The sequence below is a fragment of the Aethalodelphis obliquidens genome, unplaced genomic scaffold, assembly GCF_003676395.1.
Source record: "Aethalodelphis obliquidens isolate GAN/ISIS:26980383/991018 unplaced genomic scaffold, ASM367639v1 scaffold25, whole genome shotgun sequence".
NCBI lineage: Eukaryota > Metazoa > Chordata > Mammalia > Artiodactyla > Delphinidae > Aethalodelphis > Aethalodelphis obliquidens.
In genome coordinates, this window is record NW_020837969.1 from 32,991,130 (window position 1) to 33,005,398 (window position 14,269).

Below are 14,269 nucleotides of genomic sequence, written 5' to 3' on the forward strand. Positions count from 1 at the left end.
TTTACATTCCCACCAACAGTGTGGGTTCCCTTTTCTCCACATCCTCTCCAGCATTTATTTGTAGACTTTTTGATGATGGCCATTCTGACCGGTGTGAGGTGATACCTCATTGTGGTTTTGATTTGCATCTCTCTAATAAATAGTGATGTTGAGCATTTTTTCATGTGTTTGTTGGCCATCTGTATGTCTTCTTTGGATAAACATTTATTTAGTTCTTCTGCCCATTTTTTGATTGGGTTGTTTGTGTTTTTGATATTGAGCTGCATGAGCTGTTTATATATTTTGGAGATTAATCCCTTGAGAAGATTTTTGAAATATCTAAAACTGAAAGGATCTAAGGCAACTCAGGGAGAAAATGATGGGTGCTCCAAGTGAAGATGGTAACGTTTGTAAGCAAGCAATGACCAGAGGAGGAAACCATAAGCATTAAGCATCACTCATCCCTAAACATTTTATACCAATTAGACCAGCAAAATCAGCAAAATGGATAGTGCCAGGTGTGGGCAGGGGCTGTGGGCTGTCAGCTCTGGCGTGGGAGTACTAATCGGGGTATCCATCCTGGAGAGAACTCAGCAGTGCTTGTCAAGTCTGCATTAATACTCTGCATCCAGTGCAGGGGGAGGGGGACAAAGCAGAGAGCCAGCTCAGAAGGTGTTCTGTGAGTTTGGCTTTGATTTTAAAGACAATGGAGAACCAAGAGAAGATTCTAAGCAGTCCAGGGACATGGCCAGACAAACCTGATGGAGTGTGAAGTTAAAAACGGAGTGGGGTGGGGGAATGGCAGCTTAGAAAATGAGTTAGGGGCATGGATACGTAAAATGACACAGTGAGTAAAGCAGAATGCGAAATAGTACTACATAAGAATGCAGAGTACATTTACTAAAAATCAGGAGTGAATCTGGAATCGAGCATGTCATATTTAACATTCGTAGGTTTCTCTTTTCCCATGCAACAGCTTGTTTATGATTTCTTCTAAATTTTTTTTTTTTTTTTGCGGAACGCGGGCCTCTCACTCTTGTGGCCTCTCCCGTTGCGGAGCACAGGCTCCGGACACGCAGGCTCAGCGGCCGTGGCTCACGGGCCCAGCCGCTCCGCGGCATGTGGGATCTTCCCGGACCGGGGCACGAACCCGCGTCCCCTGCATCGGCAGGCGGACTCTCAACCACTGCGCCACCAGGGAAGCCCTATGATTTTTTTAATTGTACAGAATATTGTTTAGAATTCTGTAGTCTAAATTAAAAGCATTACTTCAAAAAAAAGTACATAGAGCTTTAAGAACAGTCATTATCCTCCAATCCTGTCTGGAAGGTGAGGTCTTGGCAGCCTTGGGGCAGTTTCAGACAGTTACTTTTTATAAGTCTATTATGAAAATTTAGAACCTAGTTATACATAAATTACTCTTTAAAGAATGTAACTACTCTGAATTTATGGGATTGTGAATTTTTTTCAAAATATGTTTTACATTTTTTACCATTTTTTACAATGAGGTTGTACCTCCTTAATCTACTATTTTTCCAAACTAAATTCTGATTTTTAAGGTAGATGAATGTGGGATTTGTTTTATATAGAGGTGCAGTGGAATCGTAAACCTTGACGCTGAACCTAGCTCCTCTTGGGAAAAGAGCTGAGTGGGCCAGCTCATCACTGATGTCACTGTGACCTCAGCCAGTGGGCAAAGCAGCCCAGGCCCCAGGGCATGTGGGAAAGTCAGGCCTGGCCACCAGCAGGTTCTCTTCAGTGATGAGACCTACAGAGTCCATGCCACTCACCAGTGCAACCTGTAGGCGGTCAGGAAGGGCTGGTTAGCTTCTTTTTTGTGTCTGCAGACAGTTAATTGCCTCTACTCTTAGAAACTGTCCATTTTGGCTTCTGCCACCTGAATATTAATTAGCACCCTTTTCTCTTTCTGTGCACCTAACCATCTCAGGGCAATGCCAATGTCGAGGATACACAAAGTCTTTTTTCTTCTTTGCGTCTAGTTTTCTGACTTTGCTTTCTCCCTCTGCCTCTCTCCCTGCTTTCTCTCAGCCCCAATCTGCTGTCTTTCCTTTTGTACCCTGTGTCCTAGGCTTGCTGGCTGTTTTCCTCATTAATCCACAAGGAGACTGCATTGAGGCCTGGACACGATCTAGACCAGTGGGCCCTCTGGGTAGAATGTCTGTGTGGTCTTCTGCAACAGGACTGCACAGAGAGCTGGTTGGAGGATTTATGCCCCTTCTGCAGTGATGTATTCTAAGGCCAAAGAGCCATGTAAACATTATGTTACCTGCTGGAATGTTTTTTTAAAAAGTAAATACTTAGGATGCAGGCAAGCTCTTCATTTTATTGAAAATATCATCCAACTACTAGAAATGATATTCAGTGGCACCAGGGATTATGATATGTCAGGCCCAATTTCCTTATTGGTTTTAACTTAAACACCTTTAAAGAATTGCTTCAGGGTTTCCCTGCTGGCACAGTGGTAAAGAATCTTCCTGCCAATGCAGGGGACACGGGTTCAGACCCCGGTCCGGGAAGATCCCACATGCTGCGGAGCAACTAAGCCCGCACACCACAACTACTAAGCCTGCACTCTAGAGCCTGCGAGCCACAACTACTGAGCCCGTGTGCCACAACTACTGATGCCTGTGCACCTAGAGCCTGTGCACAAGAGAAACCACCGCAATGAGAAGCCTGCACACCACAACAAAGAGTAGCCCCCTCTCACCGCAACTAGAGAAAGCCCGCTCAGAGCAACAAAGACCCAACGCAGCCAAAAATAAATAAATAAATTTATTTAAAAAAAAAGAATTGCTTCATATTTTTTGGCCTTTGTGGTATGATTTGCTATATTAAAGTAATAAATCAATAATAAATAATTGACATGATTTACTTATTTTTATCTACTTAATGCAATAGGCGAGCTCCTGAAAAGTAGTATATAAATAAAATTAAGAATAGAAAGAATAGAATTTGAAATGACTGAGCTCTGTGAAGAAATTCTGTTGTTAATTGCCCAATAATTAAAGAATCTTCTTGCAAATAAGGTGGCAGCATTAGAGTGTGGGAAAATAATAGAATCTGGAGTAATAAAACCTGGGTTTCAGTTCTGATTCTGCAGAGTATGAGCTGTATGATACCCAAATGCTCTCAGCCACAGTTTTCCTCTGTGAAACAGGTAGGGATTATTTCACAATATTGTTGCATTTTGAAAATTATAAAGGACTATACAGGTGTGAGCTGTTGCTATGATTACTGCAGAGCCTTTTAATATACAGGTTCTTGTGTGATCCTTCTGCATCCGGTGGTGGTGACAGAGCAGATTTTATTATATTTTTCTATACAGATGAGGAAAGTAAGGGTCAGGAAAGTCTAGGGATTGACCTAAGGTAACATCTCTTCAAAGGTGGCAGAGGCAAGAACCCAAATCCAACTTTTTTGGCTCCTGAGTCAGGACTTTGCACTATACTACACTGCCTCAGACTTTAGGAGTAGGGAGGGGAAGTGGAGGGAAAGGGGAGATGAGTTGTTACACATCGATATGCTTTCCCTGCTACAGTGGAGAGTGGGCAGGTATGGGAACCAGTAGTGGCTGAAATTCTAGGTCTACCTCTTATTAGCTGTGTCAACCTGGATATAATAGGTAATCTCACTGAGTATCCCTTTAGTCAACTATAAAATAAAGATAATAATATATAATTTGTAAGGTGGCTAAGATTAAATAAAATGATGTGCGTCTTACACACGGTACATAAAAAGCATTCGTTAAGGCACATATTAGTACCAAATTCAGTCCCACAAAGGTATGGGAGAAAAGAAACCCAGTATGTCTAAAGTGGCATGTGGAAAGGCAGTAGTTCTGCCTGCCCTGCTCTCCTACAGGGCTGCTTGTGGACCAGGAGAAGAGAAACATTCTCATCTTCCATGAATTTCCTCCATGCAGTCATTCTAGCCATTGAAATTGCCTGCAATTCAGAATATCCTTCCCACTTCTTCCTGAGAAGCAACAATGGAATTCTTTTTCTTTTTTTTTTTTTATAGAAGTATAGTTGATTTACAATGTTGTGTAGTTACTGCTGTACAGCAAAGTGATTCAGTTACACACATGTCTACATTCTTTTTTTAATATTCTTTTCCATTATGGTTTATCATAGAGCATTGAATATAGCTCTCTGTGCTATACAGTCGGACCTTGTTGTTTATCCATTCTCTCTATTATAGATTACATCTGCTAAGCCCAACCTCCCCCTCCATCCCTCCCCCAGCCCCCTCCCCCTTGGCAACCACCAGTCTGTTCTCTATGTCTGTGATTCCGTTTCTGTTTCATAGATAGGTTCATTTGTGTCATATTTTAGATTCCACATACAAGCGATATCATATGATATTTGTCCTTCTCTTTCTGACTTACTTCTCTTAGTGTGATAATCTCTAGTTGCATCCATGTTGCTGCAGGTGGCGTTATTTTGTTCTTTTTTATGGCTGAGTAGTATTAACAATGGAATTGTTTCCTGATTACTAAAGGAAATGGAAGGTTTTCAGTCTCAGATGGTAGACTGAGTACATAAAATTATAAACTCTGCATTAAGATGCTAATAAATAATATCTTGAAAACTTCAACAATAAAGAGGCTAGGAAGACGTGTCATCAACAAACAAGGGAGTTTAACAAACTTCTGTAAAACAAAAAGTGTGTATCGCGCTGAGTGATGAAGCAGACCCTCTGGAGCCCAGATTATGGGATTGCGTTTCAGGCACTGGGGTGACAGTGGACCTATAGACAGCCCTGAAGAGCTTTCAGATCCCATGGTGGGCACGAAGTGAGGGTGAACACAGGGACTGGTTAGAGACTTACACATGACAATCACTCCTCCCCCATAATTCTCCCCTATTTCTCTATGCATGATGCCTTATAGCCAGGCGTTTAAACCCCAAGCAAAGAAAAAACAGCTTTTCTAAAAACATCAGAAGAATTCTCTGGGGAGAACTAAAGAGGCTAGACTGATGGTGACCCAAGTAAAACTCCCCTCTTCCCGGTTCTCTGCAGAGCACGGCCTCCACCCGCCTGTCTGCCTAAGTCTAAAGCAAAGTGTGTCCAGAGGAAAACTCCCACCTCTGTACCCAGTACTCGCAGTCAGTCTTTGAATTTCCACATTGCCAAATATAAGCAGATACCCAAAGCTAATCAGACATTTGAGTCAGACCTGCAAAGTGGAAGAGAAAGAACAAGTACACAATAAGAAAAACTGTCCCTAGAAGACATAGAACTCATTAATGAAACAGAAGATAACACTTTAAATACTGCAATTAGTACCAACAGAGATATGAGTAAAACAATATATTCATGAAACAAGGAAAGGAATCCATGCAAAAGAAACAGAAAATTAGAAAGAGCTCTTAGAAAGAAAAAGAGAAAGATTTTTGAAATTAGAAATTCAACCGAAATCCCTCAGAAAGTAAACCAAAATGACAAACATACAGAAAACGTAACCAAAAACTAAGAGGCATAGAGCCTTAATCTGGGAGGCCTGACTTATAACTAGTAAGTTTTCCAGAAGCAGAGAACAAAGAAAACAGAAGGAATGAGTTTATCCGAAAAACTGTCATAAGTTCCAGAGGTTGTAGAGAAAGAGACTACAGGATGTCCAGAAGGATAAGTGAAAAAAGAGCCATACCTAGAAATCTCACTGTGAAGTTTGAGAACTCCAGAGATTTAAAAAATTCGAAAAGCCTCCGAACAGCAAACAGGAAGGAAGAGGTTTATAAGACACTCGTCCCACCAGAGCGATGGCAGGATAATGGCCCTTTCAGATGGGCAAGGCTGAAGAAAATTTACTTCCCACCCAGTTTTTTTGTAAAACGAGGAGTAGGGTCTAGGCTACGGTGCCTATGAGCCAGGGGAGTACTGATGGTTGCCGTGTAGTGGGCCCAGAAATCGATCAGGTCCAGATCAGAGCATGGGGTCCTGGAGGGGAGGACCCAGGGAGAAAGATGGTGCAGCCATTTCTTTAGACCAAATAGAAGGACTCACTCAGAAAATATAAACGAAGGTATTGGGTTGGCCAAAAGCTCGTAACATCTTACGGAAAACCCGGAGGAACTTTTTGGCTAACCCAATATAATAAAAGTATTGGATCCAAGAAAGTAACCAGAGACACCAGGAAAAGCAAAAAGCTGTTTGAGAAAACCACAGTCTACACACGAAAAAACTGGAGTTTCAAAAAGAAAAATGGAATCGTTTCCAAGCAATGGATAACATATAAGAACCTGGAAGAGTGGGGATCTGGTCAAGAAGACATATCATGTTAACGCATCTGTTCCTTCTTACAATGAAAGAGTAATTAGAAACTCATAAGAAAAAGTATAAGAAAGACATTTTCCAAATACAAGGCAAACTGCAATGTGGCCTATTTGAATCCCATGTTAGAACCTTCGTATCCGAGGGACACAGGTGCTTGGGAGAAAGCATTGTGTTTAAAGACACTATTTGACAGTCATGATAATGTCAATACTGCTAATTATCTTTAACATTTAGAATCGATTTATAGACAAACAGCAGAAAAGAGTGTTAGGATTACAATGCAGGCTATGCTTGTAACCACCTTTGATATTTTAAAATAAAGGTTCAGCCCCCAAAGTTGAGATGGAGAGGAAGAGCCTGGTCACTAACATTCATAACACAACATGGGGAATTGGGGAGAAAGAGTCCATCTCGATGGAGCCAGAAATGGAGGCTGAAGTGTCCTGTGAGAGCTGCAATGGTGTCAGGGCACCAAATCCTTAACTGTTATAGCAGGAATTGAATAGATAACATTTCAAGCTGATGAATCAGTAGCGGTATAGATACACAATGGTGTAGATGTGTAATTTACTGATAGGGAGTAAACTCCTAGAATAAATAACAATAGAACGAGGCTAAAAGTGACGGCTGTGGTAGGAGGACAGGAAGTACAGAGGAGTGAGGGCGGGGGGCAGTTTGCTTTCCTTGTAGCCCCTTTACAACGTGATTTTTAGTATTTTTTTTTTTTTTTTTTTTTTTTTTGCCCTCACCGCGGAGCATGTGAGATCTTAGTTCCCCGACCAGGGATCGAACCCGTGCCCCCTGCAGTGGAAGCCCGGAGTCTTAACCACTGGACCGGCAGGGAAGTCCCTACAGTATGTTTTTTTAGTCTGATAAAAGTTCTAATTTTTTTTTCAGCTTAATTAAAGTCTAGTACGCATTGCATATTATGTTGACACTTTTTACATACTTCTGTCCCATTTTACAGAAGGGACACTGAGGCTTAGAGATGCTGAATACATCCCTTGATGCACAGCTCCTAAGAGCAGCACCCAAATGCCAGCCCAGGTGACAGGAGCTCTTATTCTCTCTTTTCAAAAAAAATTATTTATTTAATTTATTTATTTTTGGCTGCGTTGGGTCTTTGTTGCTGCACGCAGGCTTTTCTAGTTGCAGCAAGCGGGGACTACTCTTCGTTGCGGTGCGCGGGCTTCTCATTGCGGTGGCTTCTCTTTGCTGCGGAGCACGGGTTCTAGGTGCGCGGGCTTCAGTAGCTGTGGCACACGGGCTTAGTTGCTCTGCGGCATGTGGGATCTTCCCGGACCAGGGTTCGAACCCGTGTCCCCTGCATTGGCAGGCAGATTCTTAACCACTGCGCCACCAGGGAAGTCCCATTATCTCTGACTTAAATAACTGATTTTTCAAATCATATTTGGGATCCGGGTGGTCCAGGTCCTCACTCCTGATGCTGGCCCTAGAGTCCATTCTTAAATCTGAATGGGTTTGAGTTCTGATGGTCTGAACTGTAAAGCAAGCGCACAAAGCATTTTCTTCAACAGACATACAGGCAATTTGACAAAGGAACCCGTGGTTTTTATTTCACTTTCTCCTGAATCTTTCAGATTCTTACTCTTTCCGTTTTTCCCATTCTCTCCATCCTATTATCCACCGACTTCCTGAATGATTAGTCTTCACTTCCTGTCTCTACATTCTTACTTTCCTATTCCTGCTCAACCTCCTGAAATCCGACTTCCTGTCCTTTCCCCAGAAGTCCTGTCCTGCTGGGCAGGGTCCTCGCGGGGTCTCTTTCGGTCATGCACCAGAGCTCAGGATGACGTCTGTTACATCACATGGCAGAAATTTAAAAAATACATGTTGTTGGGAAAACTTACGTAGGCCACGGATAATTAAGAGAAGGTTAGACATGGATTTCCTGATCCTTCCGTCATCTCATAGAGAGATATATTGGGGTTGCATCCCAGGTGAGGCGCTCTCCCTCCATCTGTCTTTCTTTTGAGGACAAGTGAGGGAAAACTGTGTTGCGTAAGGACAGTGTGGGTGCCTGCTGTTTAAGGAGTTATCTGGGAACCCTGGACGCCCAGCCTGGGGAGACTGGGGTTCATAAAATATCCAGGAAACTACACATCCGGTGAGAAGCTGAGCTTGGGTTCAGGGATTCGAGCTCTCAGTCCTCATCTGTGCCCTCCTCTCTCCCCATCCCAGGTCATTGTCCAGACAACCCAGAATGAGTTCCCTTTGCCACTTTCAAACAGTTCTGTTCATTTCACAACAATCACTAGCCCTCTTGAAGCTGTTACAGCTGGAAGTGTAAGTCAACAACTTGATAGCCAAATAGAGTGGACATTACTTGGTCCTCACTTCCTTATCAGCTTTAGGGCCCTTGACACCATTGAGCCCCCTGGTCCTGAAATCCACACTTCTCTTGGCTTTTCTAATATTACTTTCTTGATTCTCCTTCTACTGGTCTGACCTCCAACTCATTCGCTAGCTCCTTTTATCTCATCTAAATGTGGGAGTGGTGAAAAGATAATAGATAATGTTTAAAACGGAAAACACAATCCAAGATTTTGAATATTTTATATAATATTTAGAAATATGAGAAATAGATCCATGAAGAAATAACGAAAAGAGTTGAACGTGGTTTTCTCTAGGAAGATTAGGAATTAGTGACAAGGAGAGCTATTGTAATCTGTAATAACCCCTTTGTGGTACTTGACTTTTTAAATGAAGTATAACTATTTATTTGATGAAAATTTAAAATCTACTTTAAAAATCTCAGTAGAAAGGCTGAAAGATAAATAAATCTATACATGTACTGATATATGGAAATATCTCTAAGATTTGTTAAGAGACGAAAATCACAAAGGAAAAAAGTGGTTAGTACGTGGCTATGTGTGTGTATAAATATGTGTATACAATGCCCACATATGTATAGAATATCTCTGGAAACACGTAAAATAATTTCACAGGAGTCAGTTCCCTGACTCTGGGGAGGGAAACCAGGTAGTTGGAGGTCTGGGATATGATTAATATGTTTCAGGGTATGTATACCCTTTTTATTTTTTTGAATTTTGTATTATGTGCATTTTTTTCTTTTTTTTTACTTATTGAAAATAAAATTCTACTCATCCAAATCTGGTTTAAAGTAACATTTGACAAGTAGCTCTTGAAAGCATCACCTCCCAAGCTTTTATTAAAATATCCGTAAAGGTAAAAGTTCATACCCTCACCAGAAACTAAGACTGATGGACATCAATGAATTCTCAAAGGACTTACTCCTAATTAATTATAAGTCAAATGAAGGCGAGTTGAAAACATGTACCCAAACTTTCTCACGGCATGCCACTCTTAATTTACAAAAGACACTACCTTAAAACGGTGGGAAATGCTTTAAAACCTACACCTCACTCACAGCTCAGAGGTTTGGGTCCATTTATTTGTTCATTCTTATGACAAACATTACAGACTAAGTCCCTAAGTATTGTGTGACATGCTGTCCTTGTACTGGGGCTAAACCCAAAGGCAAGACAGTCACGGGCATGGCCATGCTACATTTGTAACCTGGCCAGAAAACTGGGAAAGCTGTCTCCATAACGCTGGGACTGTTTTTGGTTTTTTTTGTGGGGGGGGGGTTGAGACCGCCAGAGCACAGCTGCCATCACCTTGCCCCCCTCCAGCCCACCCACACCCCTTTGTCATCTGTCTACACACATTAAGAGACAGGAATTCTCGGGTGGCAGCTGGAAGGGGTGCAGAATATTCCTCACAAGTACAGAATTTCTGTCATGGGTAGCTGGGAAGAATCCTGGTAGCTGGGCAGCCCCAGTTGTATTTCCTTTGTTTAGAATATTACAGAATCAGGCAGAGGGAGACTAAGTACACTTGTGAGTACTGGCCTCAAACTTAGATTTGGACTGAGAGCTGGACTCACCACCTCGTCTCCAGAGGTGGATCTGTGATGGGACTTTTTTGTTTGTTTTTGGGTTTTTTTGCTCCTACAATTTTTTTATTAGAATATAGTTGATTTACAATGTTGTGTTAGTTTCAGGTGTACAGCAAAGTGATTCAGTTATACATACCTATATATCTATTCTTTTTCAGATTCTTATCCATTATAGGTTATTACAAGATATTGAATATAATTCCCTGTGCCATACAGTAGGTCCTTGTCCTTTATCTATGTTTTATATAGTAGTGTGTATATGTTAATTCCAAACTCCTGATTTATCCCTACCCCCTTTCCCCTTTGGTAACCATAAGTTTATTTTCTATGTCTGTGTGTCTGTTTTTGTTTTGTAAGTAAGTTCATTTGTATCATTATTTTTTTTAGATTCCACATATAAGTGATATCATGTGATATTTGTCTTTGTCTGTCTGGCTTACTTCATTTAGTATGATCATCTCTAGGTCCATGTGATGGAATTTTTTTATCATCACTCAAATAGACAGAGTGAGGCCAGAGGCAACCCATATACTCTAAATATTGATAAATGTTGCCTTAGAATTCATTCAAAAGATATCAAATGAGGCCTATAAACATATATCACAACAAAGAGAAGGGAGCAGCATACTGAAGACTTCGAGAATTCCAAACACCAGAAGAAACTTTCAGAAACTGTGCTGTCCTTAACAGAACACAGGAAGGTATGGTCAATATGAAATACAACAGAAAAATCATAAAGAGTAAATAGAGGAAGATGAAAAGGCATCAGAATGAATTAAAAGGGTCAGGGATGAGATAAAAAGGGAAAACATGGAAACTAAAAACAAAATAGCAAAATATAATCTATAGACCAGAATTGATTGTGTAGAAAATTGAATAGGTAATACGAATGAAGCATATGGTAGACTGATCACGTTAATGATCCTAATTTAGAGTCTCCCTCTGCCTATGCCCTTTACCCTAAACCTTTGGAGTTCCTTCCACTTTGACTTTGGGCTCAGCCACGTGACTTGACAAAGAGACAGCAGCAAACTTGACCCATATAGAAGCTAGAAAAGTGCTTGAGCATTCTGAATCCTCACCCTGTCCTCTGCCTTCGCCCTGAGTGTGTGCCTAGGCTAGCCTGCTGGAGGATGAGTGACCACATGGGGCAGAACCAAGCCATTCCCACTAAAGATAGCCTCACCCAATGGCTATCATCCCTCCCGCCAACCACAGACACATGAGCAAACCAAGCTATTAGCAGAGTCCAGCTCAGATGGGCAGAACCACCCAGCTGACCTATAGATTCTTGAGAAATAATAATACATGGTTATTGTTTTAAGCCATTTTGTTTTGAGGTGGTTTGTCATATAGCAGTAAATAACACAAGCTTGAGAAGGTATCCCAGAATTTAGGGGAAATAACAAAGAAACAGAGAATGTGTGTTTAGACAATAGAGGACATCCAATACATGGATAACTGGTATTCCTGCAAAAGACATCCGAATAAGTCAAACAGAAGGAATTATCAAAAGCAAAGTAAAAAACAAAAAAAAAAATTTCCTGGGCTGAAGAAATCCTATGTAGTCAGATTAAAAGTGTTCATCAAGTTTAAGACAAAATTTATTTTTAAAGGCTTATACCAAGACATCATCTAGCACATTCTGAATTACAAGAACATTTTCTTCTGTAGTCTATTAATATGATAAATTACATTGATTGATTTTCAAATGTTAAAATACCTTTGCATTCCTGAATAAACCCCATTTGGGTGTGATGTGTTACCATTTTTATATATTTCCAAGCTCAATTTGCTAATATTTTGCCCAGAATTTTTGTATTACATGTTCATGAGAGATACGGGTCTGTAGTTTTCTTGTAATATCTTTGTCTAGTTTTGGTATTAGAGTAATGCTGGCCTCATAAAACAAGTTGGGAAGTATTCCTCTTCTGTTTTCTGGAAGAGAATGTGTAGAGTTTGTATTATTTCTTTCTCAAGCATTTGGTAGAATTTGCCAGTGAAATCATTTGGGTCTGAAGTTGTATTTATGAGAAAGTTTTTATTTTATTTTACTACGAATTCAATGTATTCAATAGATATAGGACTATTTCAGGTCATCTATTTTCTTCTTGAGTGATTTTTTGTTTTTATCTTTCAAGGAATTGGTTGATTTTATCTAAATTGTCATATATATGATCATAGAAGTTTTCATAGTGTTTCCTTATTATCCTTTTAATATCTGTAGGTTCTGTAGTGATAATGCTAATTTGTGACTTCTCTTTTTTTTCCCCCCCTTGGTCAGTGTGGCTAAAGGTTTTTCAAGTTTTTTCTTTCTCTTTCTTTCTTTCTTTCTTTTTTTTTTAATCATATCAAAGAAACAGCTTTTGGTTTCATTGATTTCTCGATTGTTTTTGTTTCTGATTTTATTGCACTCAGGACTTATCTTTGTTATTCCCGTCTTCCTGATTGCTTTGGGTTTAATTTGATCTTCTTTTTCTAGTTTCATAGGGTGGAAGCTTAGATTATTGTGTGCCATGGACTGAACATGTCTCCACACCAAATTCGTGTGTTGAAACCCTAAGCCCCAGTGTGATGGGATTTGCAGTTAGTGAATAGGGTTAGATGAGATCATGAGGGTGAGGCCCTTATAAAAAGAAAGGGAGACATGGGATTCCTTTCTGAAAGCCATTGCCAAGAACCTGACCATGCCGGCCCCCTGATCTCAGACTTCCTGCCTCCAGAACTGTGAGAAATAAATGTTGTTGAAGCCATCCAGTCTATGGATATTTGTTATAGGCCACCTGACTGAGACTGTGGGAAACCTTTTTTTTTCCCCCTAATATAAGCATTTAGTGCTATAAATTTCCCAAGCTGTTTTAGGTGCATTCTACAGATTTTTTGTATGTTAACTTTTTATTTTCATGCATTTCAAAATATTTTCTAATTACCTTTTAGACTTTTTCTTTGACCCATGGTTTGACCCATATATGTGTTGTTTAACATTTTGAGATTTTTCAGGTACCTATTATTGACTTTTGTTTTATTTTGTTATGGTCAAGGAACATGTTTAATATGATTTCAAATTTTAAAAATGTGCTAAAATTTGTTTTATGGCCAGAATATGGCATATATTGATAAGATAAGGTTGTTCAAGAAAGAATAGGTTATAAAAAATATTTTTAAAATAAAAATAATTAAAAAAAAGAAAGAATAGGTTATTACTTGCAGGTAAAAGCAACGTGTCTGAGATACCATTTCACTCTTAACTGACTAAAAGCAAAAATAAGGTGTGAGAAGTGGCCCCAAACAAATTACAACAAGAAATGCATATACTTTAAGCTGTTATTATATTCTTTCTTGTAAGTGAAAGATTTCCAGATTGAACAAAAAATAAGGTCAGTCTATATTTTTAAAAATTAGAGACAGGACTTCCCTGGTGGCACAGTGGTTGAGAATCTGCCTGCCAATGCAGGGGACACGGGTTCGAGCCCTGGTCTGGGAAGATCCCACATGCCGCGGAGCAACTAGGCCCATGAGCCACAACTACTAAGCCTGTGTGTCTGGAGCTTGTGCTCCGCAACAAGAGAGGCCGCGACAGTGAGAGGCAAGCACACCGCGATGAAGAGTGGCCCCCGCTCACCGCAACTAGAGAAAGCCCTCGCACAGAAACAAAGAGCCAACACAGCCAAAAATAATAAATAAATAAATATTTTAAATTAGAGACAGCTTAAAACAATGTGACCAAAGAATTTTTCAGATAAAGGATAGGCAAACATAGCAGGCTAATACAAACAAAAATATAGCAAGGATTACAATAAGTTATTTTACAAAATTGAATCCAAGCATTTAATGGGACTGAGAAAATATGCTCATCATAAACTTTTATGTGTTGACTAGTAGAGCAGCACAATGTGTGAACTGACGAAAGCTTAATAGAAGTGTGACTGTTTAATAAACCTCGAATATTTGACAGACCAAATAAATGAGAAATATGAAGGGTAGGGAGCAGGGGGTGGCAAACTTTTTCTGCAAAGGGCCACATAATAAATATTTTAGGTATTGTGGGTC